The 18,607-nt window shown below is 39.7% G+C and overlaps 1 protein-coding gene across 2 annotated transcripts in view; it reads right to left on the bottom strand.

Moving 5' to 3' along the window:
* Positions 1–18,607, bottom strand: part of erbin (erbb2 interacting protein) — a 98,365-nt gene that overhangs the window by 55,146 nt on the left and 24,612 nt on the right. For both annotated transcript variants that reach the window (XM_062056847.1, XM_062056845.1), the window contains exon 2: positions 6,308–6,373. The gene's annotated coding sequence lies outside the window, so the exon portion shown is untranslated. The remainder of the gene's footprint in view (positions 1–6,307; positions 6,374–18,607) is intronic.

The following is an 18,607-nucleotide window of genomic DNA, read 5'->3' as shown; positions in this document are numbered from 1 at the left end:
CACCTTGACGCTGTGGCAATTTTTAGGATTTCTTTTTAAAAGGGACCATAGTCAGACCAATGTGGTCTGTAAATTATGCAAGGTACTCGTCCCCACCAATACCGTTAATACCACACCACCTTAGCCGTGGTCACCCTTGAGCACAGTCGATATTCTATCAATTTTGGCAACCGCTCACTACTGAGCATGTGCGCGCATACGCACAAACGCAAATATTTTAACTATTCCTTGAACAATATACCCATCAAAAACAGAAGCTCTCTCGTGTAGACTCCTCGTGTAGACATCCTCTACAAGTCAGAAGTCATTTGAATTATATTACATTCATTGTATCTTCTACATTTACATTTATTTTTTAAATCTCCATTTAAACAGGAATATTAATATCATAGACCAGGGTAGGGCTAGGCCAGGGGTCGGCAACCTTTACCACTCAAAGAGCCATTTTGGCAAGTTTCACAAATTAAAGAAAGTAATGGGAGCCACAAAAAAAATGTAAAATGAAAAACACCGCATACAAAGCTTTAATGCTTTGTGCTATGTTAACCAGGGGTCTCCGACACACGTACCGGCACGCACTTTAATGTGGAAATTTGATGTTAGTGCAGCCCGCGAGTTTTGAATGAATGGCGCTTGATAGCGTCATACTTGCCAACCCTCTCATTTTTCCCGGGAGACTCCCGAATATCAGAGCGTGATGACACTGCATTTGGCGCCCTCTACAGTCTGCCCTAACAGTGTACCTGCTCGACCACACGTAGAATGCAATTTCAGCTTGCTCACGTAAGTGACAGCAAGGCTACTACCTCAGCAGCCACACATCTTACACTGACGGTACCAATACCCAGAATCCCATGCAGCCCTAACTCTTCCGCTCAACCAACGCACGGAGAGGGGGGGTTGATGTGTGGGGGGATTTGGTGGTAGCGGGGGTGTATAATGTAGACTGGAAGAGTTAGGGCTGCATGGGATTCTGGGTAATGGTTGTGTTGTGTTTATGTTGTGTTACGGTGGGATGTTCTCCAGAAATGTGTTTTTCATTCTTTTTTGGTGTGGGTTCACAGTGTGGCGCATATTTGTAACGTAACAATGTTAAAGTTGTTTGATACGGCTACCGTCAGTGTAAGCTGTGTGGCTGATGAGTAAGTATGCTTTGCTGTCTCCTGTGTGTGCAAGTAATAACAACATGCAACATGTGGCTGGACTGGCACGCTGTATGTAAATGCTATAGAGGACAATTACTGCAGTGCAATTAGAGCACGCCCTTTATTTAGTAATTAGAGTGTAAATAGGATTATTGTTTCGCTGGGAGTAATCTATGAGAGACACTGAGATCCATAATTCTCCTGGGAAAATCGGGGGAGTCGGCACGTATGTAGCTGAGCCGCATCAGAGTGGTCAAGGAGCCGCATGCGGCTCCGGAGCCGCGGGTTTCCGACCCCTGGGCTAGGCGATATATCGAATATACTCGATATATCGAATATACTCGATATATCGAATATACTCGATATATCGCGGGTTTGTCTCTGTGCGATATAGAAAATGACGATATTGTGATATTCGAGTATACGTTCTCACGCAGTTGCTTTTAGCTGCGGGCATTACACTGCAGGCTTTTCTCACTATTTCTTGTCTCTGCTTCTCACAGAGAGATAAAACAAGCGCACCTTCTTACATACGTCACATACTGTCGTGCGTGCAACGTCATACGCTCTCACGGAGCAGAGAGGTAACGGCATGGGTAAAGTTAGCTGTGATGCTAGTGGAGCGGTGCGAGTGGTAATACGAGAGAGAGAAGGTGCGAATCTGGTAACAAATGAAGGAAGAATTAATTCCAGGAAAAACAGCACGGGGTCCATCGTCTGGCGGTGGTTTGGCTTCAAGCGGGAAGATGTTGAACAGTACTATGTCAAGTATGCGGCAAAAGCGTTGCTACAAAAAGTAGCGGCACTGCTAATGTGTAGCATCATTTGAAAAGTCACCCGCTAGAGAATGAAGAGTGCTTGAAACCTTGTATGTAAACATCTCGGCCGGTGCCACACCCACAAAATGCCCAAGCAACCATTTCCAGATCAACACCGTATGAAAAAACAACAACAGAAAGAGATAACGTCCGCAGTAACCTACCACATAGCGAAGGACATACACTATTTGATTTCCTATTATGCAGCTAATTTTTATGGGACAGTTATTGAAATATTTTGTGTGACATCATGCACAAAAGTGCACTTTATTTGTTTTAAACTATTGTAGTGGCGTTCTGTACAAAAACTGCACTTTAATTTAGTGTTGTTTTCATATGTCATCTTAGTGACATCATGCACAAAAAGTGCACTAATAGCTTGTTTTAAAATGTCTCTGACAATCTTGCACGTTCTATTTTGGACATTACATGAATGTTTGTGCTACTGCTTAATAACTGTTTAATAAATACACTTTTGGTAAATTGACTTAGTTGTGATTTCCCTCTCTGCATGAAAGTTTAAAATGAGCATATATTAATACAGTATGAACAAGACTGTTTTAATGTAGACACATAGAATCATCATACTGCTGTGATTATATCCATCAAGTGTTAACTCAAGGCTAAGGCAAAATATAGAGATATATATCGTGTATCATGACGTGGCCTAAAAATATCGAGATATTAATAAAAGGCTGTATCGCCCAGCCCTAGACCAGGGGTCCCCAAATTTTTGAACTTGCGCGCTCTCCCGACACAGCGGCGCAAGCGCAATGTCACGTTATCGATGGGAAAATGCATTTTTAATATGATTTGTCTGAGTGGTTAGGAGACCCCGAGAGTAACAAGCGATAGAAAATGGATTGGAAAGAACAGATTAAAAAATAATAATAATACAAAATATATACACTACCGTTCAAAGGTTTGGGGTCACATTGAAATGTCCTTATTTTTGAAGGAAAAGCACTGTACTTTTCAATGAAGATAACTTTAAACTAGTCTTAACTTTAAAGAAATACACTCTATACATTGCTAATGTGGTAAATGACTATTCTAGCTGCAAATGTCTGGTTTTTGGTGCAATATCTACATAGGTGTATAGAGGCACATTTCCAGCAACTATCACTCCAGTGTTCTAATGGTACAATGTGTTTGCTCATTGGCTCAGAAGGCTAATTGATGATTAGAAAACCCTTGTGCAATCATGTTCACACATCTGAAAACAGTTTAGCTCGTTACAGAAGCTACAAAACTGACCTTCCTTTGAGCAGATTGAGTTTCTGGAGCATCACATTTGTGGGGTCAATTAAACGCTCAAAATGGCCAGAAAAAGAGAACTTTCATCTGAAACTTGACAGTCTATTCTTGTTCTTAGAAATGAAGGCTATTCCACAAAATTGTTTGGGTGACCCCAATCTTTTGAACGGTAGTGTATATACATATGTATGATTATTTTATTTATTTTTTGGACTTCCCGCAGGTCGGATTTTGGACGCTGGTCATAGACATTTACAGCGTAAGGTAGTTCACATTGTATAGTGACCTACAGTAAGCAAGTAGACAAATACAGCGTGAGGAAGTTCACAAATCGGCATTTAGAAACGTATTTATGTTGCTAATTAACTGACAAACAAAGTAAACCTGTCGAAAACATAACCTCATTGAAGAAGGTAGTAATTGCAATACTAGAGTGGGAGCATTATTTGATATCCAAATTGGCATTCCGAAACTCAAAGTTGCATTTTTTTTCTGTGACTGCGTAATTCAATAGACCCCACTATCGATTTATGCAACTGGTTGCTTTTTTCGAGGAAACTTCTAAATTCGACAGAACACCGGCACTAAACCTGCAGAAAGTAGTTATTCTCAGGTATTTCTATGTTTACATTTTCACTTTACACTATTTTGTTACACTTAATTACCGGTAAGCGTTTCTTACGTATTCCTTATTTTTGCACTTTAATTCTAGGAGGTTAGTGTTAAAAGTGTTTAATGTGACTTTAGAATTTTGTTTACATTGAGTGTTTTCCATGCTTGTGTTGACATTTCCTTTCCATTCTGCCTTGATAGCTGAGGAATTTATAATCAGAGGAAGATTATATTTTATATAAAAATGTTTACATTTAATATATTTTACTCCTGGTCCTTATTATTGATATGTCATAAAAATATCAATAATTATCAATATCGACCCATATAAAACACCTATAGTATATATTGTGACACAGTTTTCAGCCAAACGGCCCAGCCCCAGTGTAGACAAACATGGCTTCTGTCAGTCGTGGGTGACTTGCCTGCACCAAATGCCCAGCTAACATTACGCGGGAAAGCAAAAAAAAACCTCCACTGGCCATCAAACCTCAACAGCCACTCTGAAAGTCAGCCGCAAAGAAAAGCTCTTGGTGATTTCCATGGGTGCTATGTCCGAAAAGTGCAAAAAGCCCGCGAGAGACGATCCTAGGGCCAAAGTTATCTGAATTTTCTTCCTGGAAATGAAACAATCGCATTGGACAGCCTCACAGCTTTTGTCATTAGCGGGGCAACTGGCCCACTCAGGTGGGCATTGAAAGAGGAAGACAGGCCATCGCTTTCTTCCATTTGATTAATGTGTACCGGTATGTCCAAGCAGGCTAAACTGTCAATCATGGACGCCAAGGCGTGACAGAAAAGTACTCGGACAAACTGGATTGCTTCCCCCCACGGCAAGACGCCATTGCAAGCAGATCAGAGATAAAACAATAGAGCTAATTCAGTGATACACTTGACAGAGATGCAGAAGACACCGCTCCCAACATCGCTGAAGACACTAAACTAGGGCTGCAACAACTAATCGATTAAATTTGATTATAAAAATAGTTGGCGATTAATTTAGTCATTGTTTCGTTGGATCTATGCTATGCGCATGCGCTGAGGCTACATTTTTTGTTTTTGTTTTTTTTACCTTTATTTATAAACTGCAACATTTACAAACAGCTGAGAAACAATAATCAAAATAATAGGGGTGTAACGGTACGTGTATTTGTATCGAACCGTTTCGGTACGGGGGTTTCGGTTCGGTGCGGAGGTGTACCGAACGAGTTTCCACAAGGACATATTAAGTAGCGTACTGCACATTGTGTAAACAATACTCAAAATGCCGGACATTTGAAGCATTTAGGAAACTCCGCCCTGACAGCTCCGCAAAAGAGGACATGTCCGGTGAAAAGAGGACGTATGGTCAGTCTATCGTAGCCCGTTAGCTGCTAGCATGCAGCTACGATAGACTGACCATACGTCCTCTTTTCACCGGACATGTCCTCTTTTGCGGGGCTGTACGGGCGGTGTTTTTTAAATGCCTCAAATGTACGGTATTTTGATTCATGGTTGCGTGTATTAACAATGTACGTTCAGGGTTAAGAAGGGGTTAAAAACTAAACAAATTGTGCGCGCAGCAGCATTCGTGAGGGAGGGGCAGAGAGCGAGAGCGAGAGAGTTATGATAAATGCGCATGCGTCGCCAGGCTCTGCTTTTTATCGATAGATTTATCAGATTTAATTTTTTATTATCTATAGCAGGGGTGTCAAAAGTGTGCATTTTGGAACATTTTCCTTGTTTTATTTGGCAAGTTGAAAGAACATGGCGCCAGTATGCTGTTTTTTTTCCCAATAAAATACTGGAAAGGATAGAAATGTAGTTTTTCTCTTTTATCCGATTATTAATCGAAGTAATAATCAACAGATTAATCGATTATCAAATTAGTTGTTAGTTGCAGCCCTACACTAAACCTCTCGGCAGCAGACCACCTGTAGCCATGATTTGTACTTCTAAACCGTCACTATTTTTTGGATGTATGATTGCTAGCAAAATACGACTGATCATCACACTCCTGCACACAGATAAATGAGATTAATTTATAATTTATGGACGTGATATTAGCCCTACCTCAGTATTTATGTCATATTTTGTTAGGACAAATCCACAGGTTCAGTTTGTCAAATCCACCTTTGTTTGAGTGTTTCTTACCCTCAGGAGTGCAAAAACTATAGTCCAAATTTACATTTTAAAAATAATAGATATAAATAAGTTATCAGTGTTAGTCTTATAAAGCAGTCGGTTATCAGCTCAAAAAAAATATTGTGTACCCCTAAAGACAAACATGAAGAGCCGTGGCGTGGCGGTAAGCTCGCTATGCTGCTGAGGAGTGTGCGCACATAAAAAATAATTACATTAACTTGAACTTCTTGGTACAGAATACTATAATGTATACATGTATGGGAAAAACTGATATTTGTTTACAAAAACCCATACATCTTTACATGTAGATTTAGCTAATTGAATTAAATCAATAAATGTGTGTTGACATACCTTGTCATCAAGCACCTGGACGGCCTGTGAGCGACTGGTAAAGATCCAGCAGGAACAACTCCTCTACTGAAAAACACAAAGCAGAAGACAACATGAGTCATGGTAAATACATGCATGTGTTGTCATAATACCACAGTATTGCTTGTACAAGATACCAAAGCCTGACGGGAGACATGGCGTCACTTTTTTTTTGTGTGAGGCCAAACATCACCAGCTGATTGAGCAAACAAGAGGCAGCGAGCAGATAGCGTAATTTATTGAATTCACAGTGGCGCCACGGTGCAGCCGCGCGGCGGACGAAGACGGGACAGTGCAAGGGACATTTTGACGTATTCGTCGCACCTCCCAATCAACTGCAAACACTCGTCAGCTTCTGCTCCACTTCCTCTTTAGTGCCTTTCAATCTTGACAAACAAGAGTTCCGTCGCCCACATGCCGAAGACCTAAATAAAGCGTCAAGTTTCATAGGGCGGGGGGAGGGGAGGTACACGCCGAGGTCAGACAGCAAAAGTAACACTTGTGCATTGTTTATAGGAGTCATGTTGATTATTGGCCACAATGCTAATCATTAGGAATAATGACAGATGGTAACTGGGCCACAGAAGTAAAGCCATAATGACACTGGATGCTCAGATGGACGACAGACCACCTATTCAATGGTGATCATCTGCTGTCATTACTAACATGGACGGCTAACATGAAAATAAAGCAAAAACAAATCTATAAACACAAGCTGGCGCTTTCACTAATCATCGTAAGCAAATGGCAAATGGCTACCTGCCACAGAAGCTTCTCGTCCAGTCATCGCGTTTGAGAGCCGCTAGCTAGCATCGGTATGTTAAGGCATGTCAGAGCTTTGTTAAAAAAAAACCCGCCCAGGGTGAGGTCATAAATGATAAATATTAGCGAGGGACGTGTTGTCTGTGCTCCGCCGGCTGGTGATGGAAACACGGTCTAATGAGGAGTTCACCTGGGCGTGAAAACTGAACACATCAAACTTTCAGCATTTACAAAGATGATGCAGAGAGAATTATTGTAGTCATTTCATATGATTAGAACTGTGCTCTGGAGTCATGTACAGTGGATCCTCGCCTAATGGCGATTCAGCATTTGCACCGATTCACAGATTTCTGATATAGAAATAGTTTGCCCATTTGTGCTTATCCTCTCCAAAAATAGACTGTTTTGTCGCAGAAAACTCAAATCGACCAAAACTTGATTAACATTTTCAAATATATGATAAAGCATGAAATGTACAGCACACATGTATGATGCTACATCAGTGTACAATGGGAGAGCCCTGTATTGCTGCGGCAGCACGAGCTTCTACACACAACTTTCGTACAATCTGGTCTTAAAGAGGTCATAATTATGATTTTTTATTTGTTAATTTAAAACACTTCCTTGTGGTCTACATAACATGTAATGGTGGTTCTTTAGTGAACATGTTGCATAGATTTTCTTTTACGAACCTATCTTCAAGCCACTTTTTGGCTCCCTCTGAAAACAATTCATTTTGAGAGGCGGGGTTTATAGATGCAAATGAACCCCTCCTCACCACGCCCCTTCACGCTGAGTGAACCTTCGTCCCGCCCAGTTTTGCTGTTTTTTTTAGTTTTTTTTTATAGCTTTCTTGCTTTTATTTTGCACGTTTTCATGGACATCTGTAACCGCCACCAGCCATTTGTTTTGAGTGGCTTTTACCACAACACAACATCCCAAATTAAATAGTAAGACCAGCGGGCTCATTGTGTTTTGCTGTCGGCATGACAAGGAGACTATGCGGGCAGAGGACCAGAAGGAAGCAGCCAGGTCTGTAATTATACACTAAGGTTAAACCTCTACAGCATGGGTGTCAAACTCTGGCCCGCGGGCCAAAATTGGCCCGCCGTGTAATTTCACTTGGCCCTTGAGGCGATATTAAATTAACACTAGAGCTGGCCCGCCGATTATATACAGCGGCATTCACCGCTAATTCTCACTCTTGCCAACCGTCCCGGGAGACTCCCAAATTTCAGTGCCCCTCCCGAAAATTGTCACGTCCGCTTTTCATCCAGTCCAACGAGTGCTGGCCCAGTCACATGATATGTGCAGCTTCTGCACGCACACACAAGTGAATGCAACACATACTTGATCAACAGCGATACAGGTTACACTGAGGGTAGCCGTATAAACAACTTTAACACTGTTAGAAATATACGCCACACTGTGAACCCACACCAAACAAGAATGACAAACACATTTCGGGAGAACATCCGCACCGTAACACAACATAAACACAACAGAACAAATACCCAGAACCCTTTGCAGCACTAACTCTTCCGGGACGCTACAAGGTGTGTGCGTGTGTGTGTGTGTGTGTGTGTGTGTGTGTGTGTGTGTGTGTGTGTGGGGGGGGGGGGGGGGGGCATTAAAAGTAGTTTTTCAGAACATCCATGTTTTTCCTTCGTGAAGCAGGACTCTTCGAAGTTGTTTGCACAAACTTGGAGCGAATTGGCCGCAGTTGAAGGCACATTGCCACAAATCATAAAAGTTAAAAAGTAAGGCACTTCTTACTTCAGATGAGGCTGAAAGTTTGTGTAGTGACATGTGTTGGTTAAAGCAATCAACAACAGAGCATTTTCCTTCATTGGGTTCATGAACATGTTGTGAATTAAAACCACGCCTACATAAACCAAAAATGGCAGACTCACGCAAAAATGTTCAACTAAATTTCCACCATGTATGGATAATCAGCAGACATCACATATGGAAAAACGACACACCTGGCGCAAATTTCAAATGGCTTGTTTGGCGAAAGCATGAAGGTAGGCTATATACATATCAGGGTTTCCCGCAGCGCTTTGTTGTTAAGGCGGCCTCCTTAACAACAAAGAGCCACCGCCTAAACTAAAGTCTTAACAAGCTGCTCCACTTAGTTGTGCCTCTGCCTCTGTCGGTACGTCTCTGCAGCACCCAGCATTGTCCCACCCACAGAACCATCTAATTACGTTATACGTAAAGCGGTAACAGCCAATCAGCAGTGCGTATTCAGAGCGCATGTAACAGCCAATCAGCAGTGCTTATTCAGAGCGCATTGAGTCAGTGCTCAGGCAGGCAGAGAGGAGAGACGGTGGGATGAGCAGAAAGGTGTTTAGCAGGTGAACATAAGGCAGCGGACTCCCCCAAATTACAATAAACACCACCCAGTCAACTACTAGTAACATCACTATGAGCCCGTTGACGTCCTAGAAACATAAGCGACAGCTCAGCTCGCTCGCAGTCCTTGAGGTGAAGGCTAATTAGCTTTTAGCGTAACGTTAGCTCACTGTGCTGTGTGTGTGCGTACGTGCGTGTGTGTTACGGACAGCAAAGCCCTGTCTGACTGAGAGAAAGACAAGCATTATTGACCTACAGTTAACAACTAAGTTATTTCACTTTACCTTTTTCTGTGTTGAAGCAGCAAAAAAGGACATTATGTTAAAAGAAGAGTTTCCTGAAGCTGTCTCTGATAATTGATATAATAATGTAACTGCATCATAAAGCCTACATGAACTCCATGGTGTTCAGGGATGAATAGTCTCTCCTATTGCTATTGTACTATTTTTTTCAGCTATAGTTACATTAATCATTAGTAATGTAGCAGCCTAGTTTTGAATGTTGATAAAAATATAACATTTACATAATAAAAATCAACTACAGGCTTCCCAAAAGCTGTAATAAATTAAGCATGTGTTGAACATATGTCAGCATGTGGCCCCACTCTTAACTCTTTTTTTCAAACGCTTATTGCAAACGCTTACTTACAGTAAGTCATTCATTTTACTTAGTAAGCCATTATTTTGACTAAGTCACACTAATGACATACTTAGTATCTCAGGTAACTAGGACTGTTTTTTTTTTACTTTCCGGAAAAAAAAACGAGATATATATCGTATATCGCCATTCAGCAAATGGAGCGGAAAACACAACCAAAAATGGTAAGCTTCTTCATGCGCCGAAGCCGGCCTACTTCACCGCAGTCTGTAGTCTATTGCCCCCCAGGCTGTGGTGGCAGCGACGAGGTGGAGACGTGATGGCGACAGGCCGAGTTACACCGATCCTTATATAATAATAATAATATAATATCTATATATATATATACATATACACTACCGTTCAAAAGTTTGGGGTCACATTGAAATGTCCTTATTTCTGAAGGAAAAGCACTGTACTTTTCAATGAAGATAACTTTAAACTAGTCTTAACTTTAAAGAAATACACTCTATACATTGCTAATGTGGTAAATGACTATTTTAGCTGCAAATGTCTGGTTTTTGGTGCAATATCTACATAGGTGTATAGAGGCCCATTTCCAGCAACTATCACTCCAGTGTTCTAATGGTACAATGTGTTTGCTCATTGGCTCAGAAGGCTAATTGATGATTAGAAAACCCTTGTGCAATCATGTTCACACATCTGAAAACAGTTTAGCTTGTTAAAGAAGCTACAAAACTGACCTTCCTTTGAGCAGATTTAGTTTCTGGAGCATCACATTTGTGGGGTCAATTAAATGCTCAAAATGGCCAGGAAAAGAGAACTTCCATCTGAAACTCGACAGTCTATTCTTGTTCTTAGAAATGAAGGCTATTCCACAAAATTGTTTGGGTGACCCCAAACTTTTGAACGGTAGTGTACATACATACATACATACATACATACATACATACATACATACATACATATATATATACACACACACACACACACACATATATAGATATATCTGCAATACCTCCACGGTTTGTTTTAACATTTTCAGGACTAGATGTAGTAGCCATTTTATGCTATCGACTCGACCCAAAAGACAACACCGTGTGACGTGACGCAATCGCAAATCAACTTCTGTGTGTAAAAAAGTACCAGACCCTTCAATAGTACATAGCTCAGATCAATTACGTCAAATATTAATGATGATTGACACATTGGATAGCCAATGAAATGATGAAAACTAAGGCTGAAACGACGCGTCGACGTAGTCGACGTCATCGGTTACGTAAATACGTCGACGCCGTTTTTGTGCGTTGACGCGTCGCATATTTACGTCACACTACCGTCATGGCGAAGCGCAAAGCAGACGATCAAAGCAGACGATGCGAGCGGTGCGAGCGAGGGGGGAAAAGCATGCCAAAAGTGGTCAAAAGTGTGGGAGTATTTCAATAAACGGCCTAATAATGTTGTTGTATGCACACTGTGTCGAGTGGAAATGGCCTATCGTAGCAGCACAACGGCTATGAACGAACATTTGAAAAGAAAACCATCAACTAGTCAATCGTCCGCGCGAGCATACGTTGTCATCATTACACAAAAACATGAATGTGTCATTTGTATCTGCTAGGGGTGTAACGGTACGTGTTTTGTATTGAACCGTTTCGGTACGGGGCTTTCGATTCGGTACGGGGGTGTACCGAACGAGTTTCTAAGCTAAAGCTAACTTTAGCTGCTAAAGTCTTAACAAGCTGCTTCGCTCCTCTGCCTCTGTCTCAGCACGCAGCATTGTCCCACCCACACAACCATCTGATTGGTACACACGCAGCATTATCCCACCCACACAACCATCTGATTGGTACACACGAAGCATTATCAGCCAATCAGCAGTGTGTATTCAGAGCGCATGTAGTCAGCGCTTCAGCGTGGAGCAGATAGGTGTTTAGCAGGTGAGCATCAGGCAGCGGACTCTCCTCAAATGATAATAAACACCTCCCAGTCAACTACTAGTAACATCACTATGAGCCCGTTGACCTTCTAGAAATATAAACTGCAGCTCAGCTCGCTCGCAGTCCTGGCTTGAGGTGAAGGCTAATTACCTCTCAGTTCCAGCCACATCGACCCCTTCTGAGCGCCTATTTTCAGCTGCTGGGAATATTGTAAACAAGAAAAGAACCAGAGCATGTACACATGCTAACCTTTCTTCATTACAACTGTTAGTCACTCACTGGAATGAGTAGAATTGGTTATTGGGACGCCGTGGCGAAGTTGGTAGAGTGGCAATCGGAGTGTTGCTGGTTACTGGGGTTCAATCCCCACCTTCTACCTTCCTAGTCACGTCCGTTGTGTCCTTGGGCAAGACACTTCACCCTTTGCCTCTGATGACTGCTGGTTAGCGCCTTGCATGGCAGCTCCCGCCATCAGTGTGTGAATGTGTGTGTGAATGGGTAAATGTGGAAATACTGTCAAAGCGCTTTGAGTACCTTGAAGGTAGAAAAGCGCTATACAAGTATAACCCATTTATCATTTATCATTTATTGTGTACTGTGTTGGACTGGATGTTTATTTTGCACATTTTAAAAGCAATACTTAATGTTTACAGTGCTCCAGAATATTTAGATTGGCACTTTTTTGTATTGGATGTTTATCTTTATTTTTGCACATTTTAGCAAATAAGCAATACTTTCACTTTTGTTGAAATGTTTACACTGTTGTTACAGAATATTTCGTTTTGCACTTTTTTGTATTGGATGTTTATCTTTATTTTTGCACATTTTAAAGCAAAATAAGCAATACTTTTACTTTTGAAATGCTTATACTATTGCAGAATATTAAGATTTGCACTGGATGTTGACTTTTATATTTGCACATTAAAAAGCAAATAAGCTACTTTTAATTTTGTTAAATGTTAAAAGTTTTAAATGTTTACATTGTTACAGAATACTTAGTCATGTTTTTGTCAATGTTGACTGAGTGGCCATACTTCTTTTTTTTGTAAATAAAAGCCATGTCTTTTGAAAAAACGGGCCTACATTTATTTTTTCATCTTCATTTTGAATAAAAAAATAATCGGTAAAAGGAAAAATAATCTATAGATTAATCGAAAAAAAATCTATAGATTAACCGATTAATCGAAAAAAATAATCTATAGATTAATTGATAGAAAAATAATCGTTAGCTGCAGCCTTAATGAAAACACATGCTGCTTTGACTTTAAAGCAAGGACATGCGGGGGTTTTCTGTGTATTTTTATTTTTAATAGATGCCAAAAATGTGTTCAAGACAAGATACAGTATCAGGAAGACATGGAGTTTTGCTTAGATTGATTTAGTAAAAACTTTGACAAGATGTGACCAAGGTTCTCAAAAAGCAACAACTTGAGAACAGAAAATGGTGTAAAATACTCCATTGTTGTACTACTATTGTCAAATTTGAATTATGATTGGGTAAGGAAAGACCCCAACAAGATATAGACATATTGTGTTTTCCGGTCCATACCTCAAAACTACCTTTTTTTTGAAGGAACCTTCGTGAAAAATAGATAACAGGCAAACAAAAAAAATTGCCAGTGAATTCGAACTCCTATTACTCAGTGTCAGTGCCACTTAGACCCATTATTATTGTCTGGGATTAACATTTAGCTTTTAAAAAAGCCCATCGCCATGCCTGTACACCAAAAAGTTCAATGACCGTGTTGCATTTACTTTGGCTACCACTTTTTAGGCATTTCAGCAAGTGTTCCCAGAATGCTACAGTAAGGAGTTAATGTACAACGGTAAGTCGTTACAAGCAAGGAGTATGGATTATGTATTGAGGGAATTCTTGGAACCTCACAGACTACTAGTGGGGACGACTCAGCGGCCTGAGGACCATTGCTGCTTTAGGAGATGGAAGCGATGCTTGATAAAGGCGAAGTCTGCAGCCTTTCCCATCAGAATTGACAGTTGTGCCCTTTCTCCCACTAAAGGAAAATAGTCCATAACCAAAAAACATAACACACATTATAAACTTCTAAAACAACAGAATACAAACAGAAGTGCGCCTACTTTAAAATAAATGACACCTTTTTAGAAAATTTTAAGTGCTTGTCATTAGTTTTTGTTGTGGTTTGCTCATTTTTGGCCACTTAACAAGCACACGGGTAAGCCAACAATTGTCGCTTGTTTATAGGGGTCATGTTCTGATTTATTGTATTTTACACTTAAAACACTTTCTTGTGGTCTACTAACATGTAATGGGATTTTTTTGGTCAAAGTGTTGCACAGATTATGTTTTACAGACCATCTTTAAGCTGCTTTCTGACTGCCTCTCTAGGATACGCCGTTTTGTGGGCGGTCCTATTAACGTGCCTCCACTTCGAAAGCGTCTTTTTCCCATTATCCATGTTGTAGTTTTAGCGCTTCTGTGGCGAGTCAACTAACAGATATAAGTTCCAACTATGCGTTAATTTGTATAAGAAATGGCAAAAGCGCGGACTACAATGGCGAACTCACGCAAAGCACTTTCAGTAAATGTCTACCGTATATAGAGACATCCCCTGATGTCACAATTGGGAAAAACGTCACGAATGTGGAAAATTCCAAACGGCTCCTTTGGAGGAAGTATGAAGCAGTCTTTTTTAACCACTGTGCCGCGGAACACTAGTGTGCCGTGAGATACAGTCTGGTGTGCCGTGGGAGATGATCTAATTTCACCTATTTGGGTTAAAAATATTTTTGCAAACCAGTAATTATAATCCGCAAATGATGTGTTGTTGTTGAGTGTCGGTGCTGTCTAGAGCTCGGGAAAGTAACCGTGTAATACTTTTCCTCATCAGTAGGTGGTAGCCGGTAACTAATTGCTTTGTAGATGTCGGAAACAGCGTGAGGAAGTGTGCAGGTAAAAAGGTATCTAATGCTTAAACCGAAAATAAACAAAAGGTGAGTGCACCTAAGAAAAGACATTGAAGCTTAGGGAAGGCTATGCAGAACGAAACTAAAACTGAACTGGCTACAAAGTAAACAAAAACAGAATGCTGGACCACAGCAAAGACTTACTGTGGAGCAAAGACGGCCTTAACGTAAATGACCGCCATAACCACAACACCAGGGGGAGCTCCACTAACCACGTTAAATCCAGATTCCGATCTAACAAAGGTCTTAACTCATTCTCTTTCTATGCCACATCAATGTGGAATGCGCTCCCAACAGGTGTAAAAGAAAGGGCATCTCTATCCTCCTTCAAAACCACAATAAAAGTACACCTCCAGGCAACTTCAACCCTAAACTAACACCCTCCCCGGATTGTTAATAATCAAATGTAGATTATTTTTCTTATGCTTTCTGATCTATCTCTCTCTCTATGTCCACTACTTGCTGCACATATCCTACCAAGTCAGACCTACACTGTTTCAATGTCCATTTCTCTGTTCTCAATTGTTGATGACTGGAGTGATGATAACAACCAAACCTAACCTACCCCCCCTCCACATCCCGGATTGTAAATAATGTAAATAATCCAATGTATATACACTACCGTTCAAAAGTTTGGGGTCACATTGAAATGTCCTTATTTTTGAAGGAAAAGCACTGTACTTTTCAATGAAGATAACTTTAAACTAGTCTTAACTTTAAAGAAATACACTCTATACATTGCTAATGTGGTAAATGACTATTCTAACTGCAAATGTCTGGTTTTTGGTGCAATATCTACATAGGTGTATAGAGGCCCATTTCCAGCAACTATCACTCCAGTGTTCTAATGGTACAATGTGTTTGCTCATTGGCTCAGAAGGCTAATTGATGATTAGAAAACCCTTGTGCAATCATGTTCACACATCTGAAAACAGTTTAGCTCGTTACAGAAGCTACAAAACTGACCTTCCTTTGAGCAGATTGAGTTTCTGGAGCATCACATTTGTGGGGTCAATTAAACGCTCAAAATGGCCAGAAAAAGAGAACTTTCATCTGAAACTCGACAGTCTATTCCTGTTCTTAGAAATGAAGGCTATTCCACAAAATTGTTTGGGTGACCCCAAACTTTTGAACGGTAGTGTACCCTGATGATTATCTTGTGTGATAACTATTATGATGATAGTACATATCTGATAGTATATATCTGTATCATGAATCAATTTAAGTGGACCCCGACTTAAACAAGTTGAAAAACTTATTCGGGTGTTACTATTTAGTGGTCAATTGTATGGAATATGTACTTCACTGTGCAACCTACTAATAAAAGTCTCAATCAATCAATCAATCACAATGTACATCGAACATGACATGACAATCAACAATGTCCCCACAAAGAAGGATAAAAACAACTGAAATAGTCTTGATTGCTAAAACAAAGTAGATGCGGGAAATATTGCTCAAAGGAAGACATGAAACTGCTACAGGAAAATACCAAAAAAAAGAGAAAAAGCCACCAAAATAGGAGCGCAAGACAAGAACTAAAACACTACACACAAGAAAACAGCAAAAAACTCCAAATAAGTCCAATAAGATGTGACAGGTGGTGACAGTATACCTACTTTGAGACAAGAGCTATAGTCATGCATGCTTGGTTATGGTTTAAAGTCATATCCAACAATTGCGATGACTTTTTACTGTCAACTGAGTTTGTTTTTTAATGATTTCTGCTGGTGGTGTGCCTCCGGATGTTTTCAACGCAAAAAATGTGCTTTGGCTCAAAAAAGGTTGAAAAACACTGGTATGAAGGAAGGCAAGATTGTTTTCTAATTATCTCTGCAATGCCTCCATGGTTTGATTTGTAATTTTTGGGGATTTATGCAATCCCAAATATCCAAAACAGGTACAAGAAGGTAAGAAAAGTTGGTCTTGCATACTTGGTCCCCTTTATCGTTTCCATATCAATTCCGTTACAATCAGTTGAAGTCTTAGATTTACATTTTTTCACGATTGTAACTATTTCCTCCTGTGTCACATTACTGAGGAACATGGAGTTGGGATTTCGCTCTATGGTATCATTATAGTCCTCGATTGAAACTGGGTCTGGAATCCTTTCTTCCAATTTTGGTCCAATATTTACAAAATAATTATTGAAGCTTTCAACTACTTCCTTTATGTTGTCATTTTTTTTTTATTTCCGTCTAAGAAGTATTGGGGGTAGTCCCTCTTTGTGCCATTTTTGATAATGCTATTAAGGATGCCCCATGTTGCTCTCATGTTATTTTTGTTCCTATCCAATAATTCACTGTAATATTATTTTCTACATGATCGTATTATGTCTGTTAACTTGTTTTTATACTTTTTGTACTTAATTTCTGCCTCTGTAGTTTTTTGTGCTATAAATTTCCTATATAGTGTATTCTTCTTCTTACAAGCATTTTTTAATCCTTTTGTCATCCATGGCTGATTATTCTTTCTCTGCTTGTTACTGAGTTGTATCCATGGACAATGTTTGTCATAAAGTATTTTGAACTTGTATAAGAAATGTTCATATGCTTCATCAACCTCTTTTTCATTGTACACATTGTCCCAATCTTGCTTTTGTAGCTCAATTTGAAGGCAATCATCCTCTTCTCTGTGCACAGTCTTCGAAATGTCCTTTTGTCTTCCATGTTCTTCTTGTAGTTTCCATCATATATTGTAAAAACTGGCAGATGATCACTAACGTCGGTTATAAGTAGACCACTTGTAGTGTTATTATCAAAATCATTGGTAAAAATATTATCAATAAGCGTGGCACAGTGTGCTGTGATTCTGCTTGGATTTGTGATTTTAGGATATAAACTGATGCTGTACATTGTATCAATAGACTTTTGCTTGTTGGGGTTCAATAAGTCAATATTAAAGTCACCACATAAGAACATTATTCTTTGACCATTGTCCATGTAAGTTGCTTTGATCCATTCTTCAAATAATAATAATAATAATAATACCTGGGATTTATATAGCGCTTTTCTAAGTACCCAAAGTCGCTTTACATGTTAAAAACCCATCATCAAATGTTTCTATACTTGACTTAGGTGATCTATATATACAACTAATGAAAATGTTTTTGCTTTTTTCCTGACATATTTCAATGGTTATACATTCTAAGATATTATCTATAGCAAATGACATGTTTTTTAACACTTTGTAGTTCAGTTTCTTCATCACGTACACAGCTACTCCTCCTCCATTTTTGTTGGTTCTGTTGATGTAGTTAAGTTCATATCCTTCCAGATCAAAATCTATTCCTTTTTTATCATCAATCCATGTTTCTGTGACAGCAATCACTTTGAAGGGTTCGTTGATGTGTTCCAAAAAGTTCTTAATGTTGTTGTAATTTGCATACAAGCTTCTGCTATTAAAATGAATAATTGACAATTTGTTATCACATTCAATGTTGCTATTATATTGATCATCTGTATAATAAAAACAATTATTACTGATGTGGGAGAAAAAATTTGTATCTGGATCTATATCATTTTCCAAATCCTGGTTTTTGTGATCTTTGTTGCAGAAATTTTTTAGTTCCATATTTTCTTGTTCAACAATCTTTGATGTTGTTTCAATAATCTCTATAAGTGTAGGTGGATGCAATCCTGAATGTAGGTCCTCTTGTTTAGTCGTCCCTTGGAACATATTA

The sequence above is a fragment of the Entelurus aequoreus genome, linkage group LG08 (assembly GCF_033978785.1).
Source record: "Entelurus aequoreus isolate RoL-2023_Sb linkage group LG08, RoL_Eaeq_v1.1, whole genome shotgun sequence".
Taxonomy (NCBI): Eukaryota; Metazoa; Chordata; class Actinopteri; order Syngnathiformes; family Syngnathidae; genus Entelurus; species Entelurus aequoreus.
Note: the sequence above shows the minus strand (reverse complement) of the source record. Positions and strands in the feature narration are given on the sequence as shown.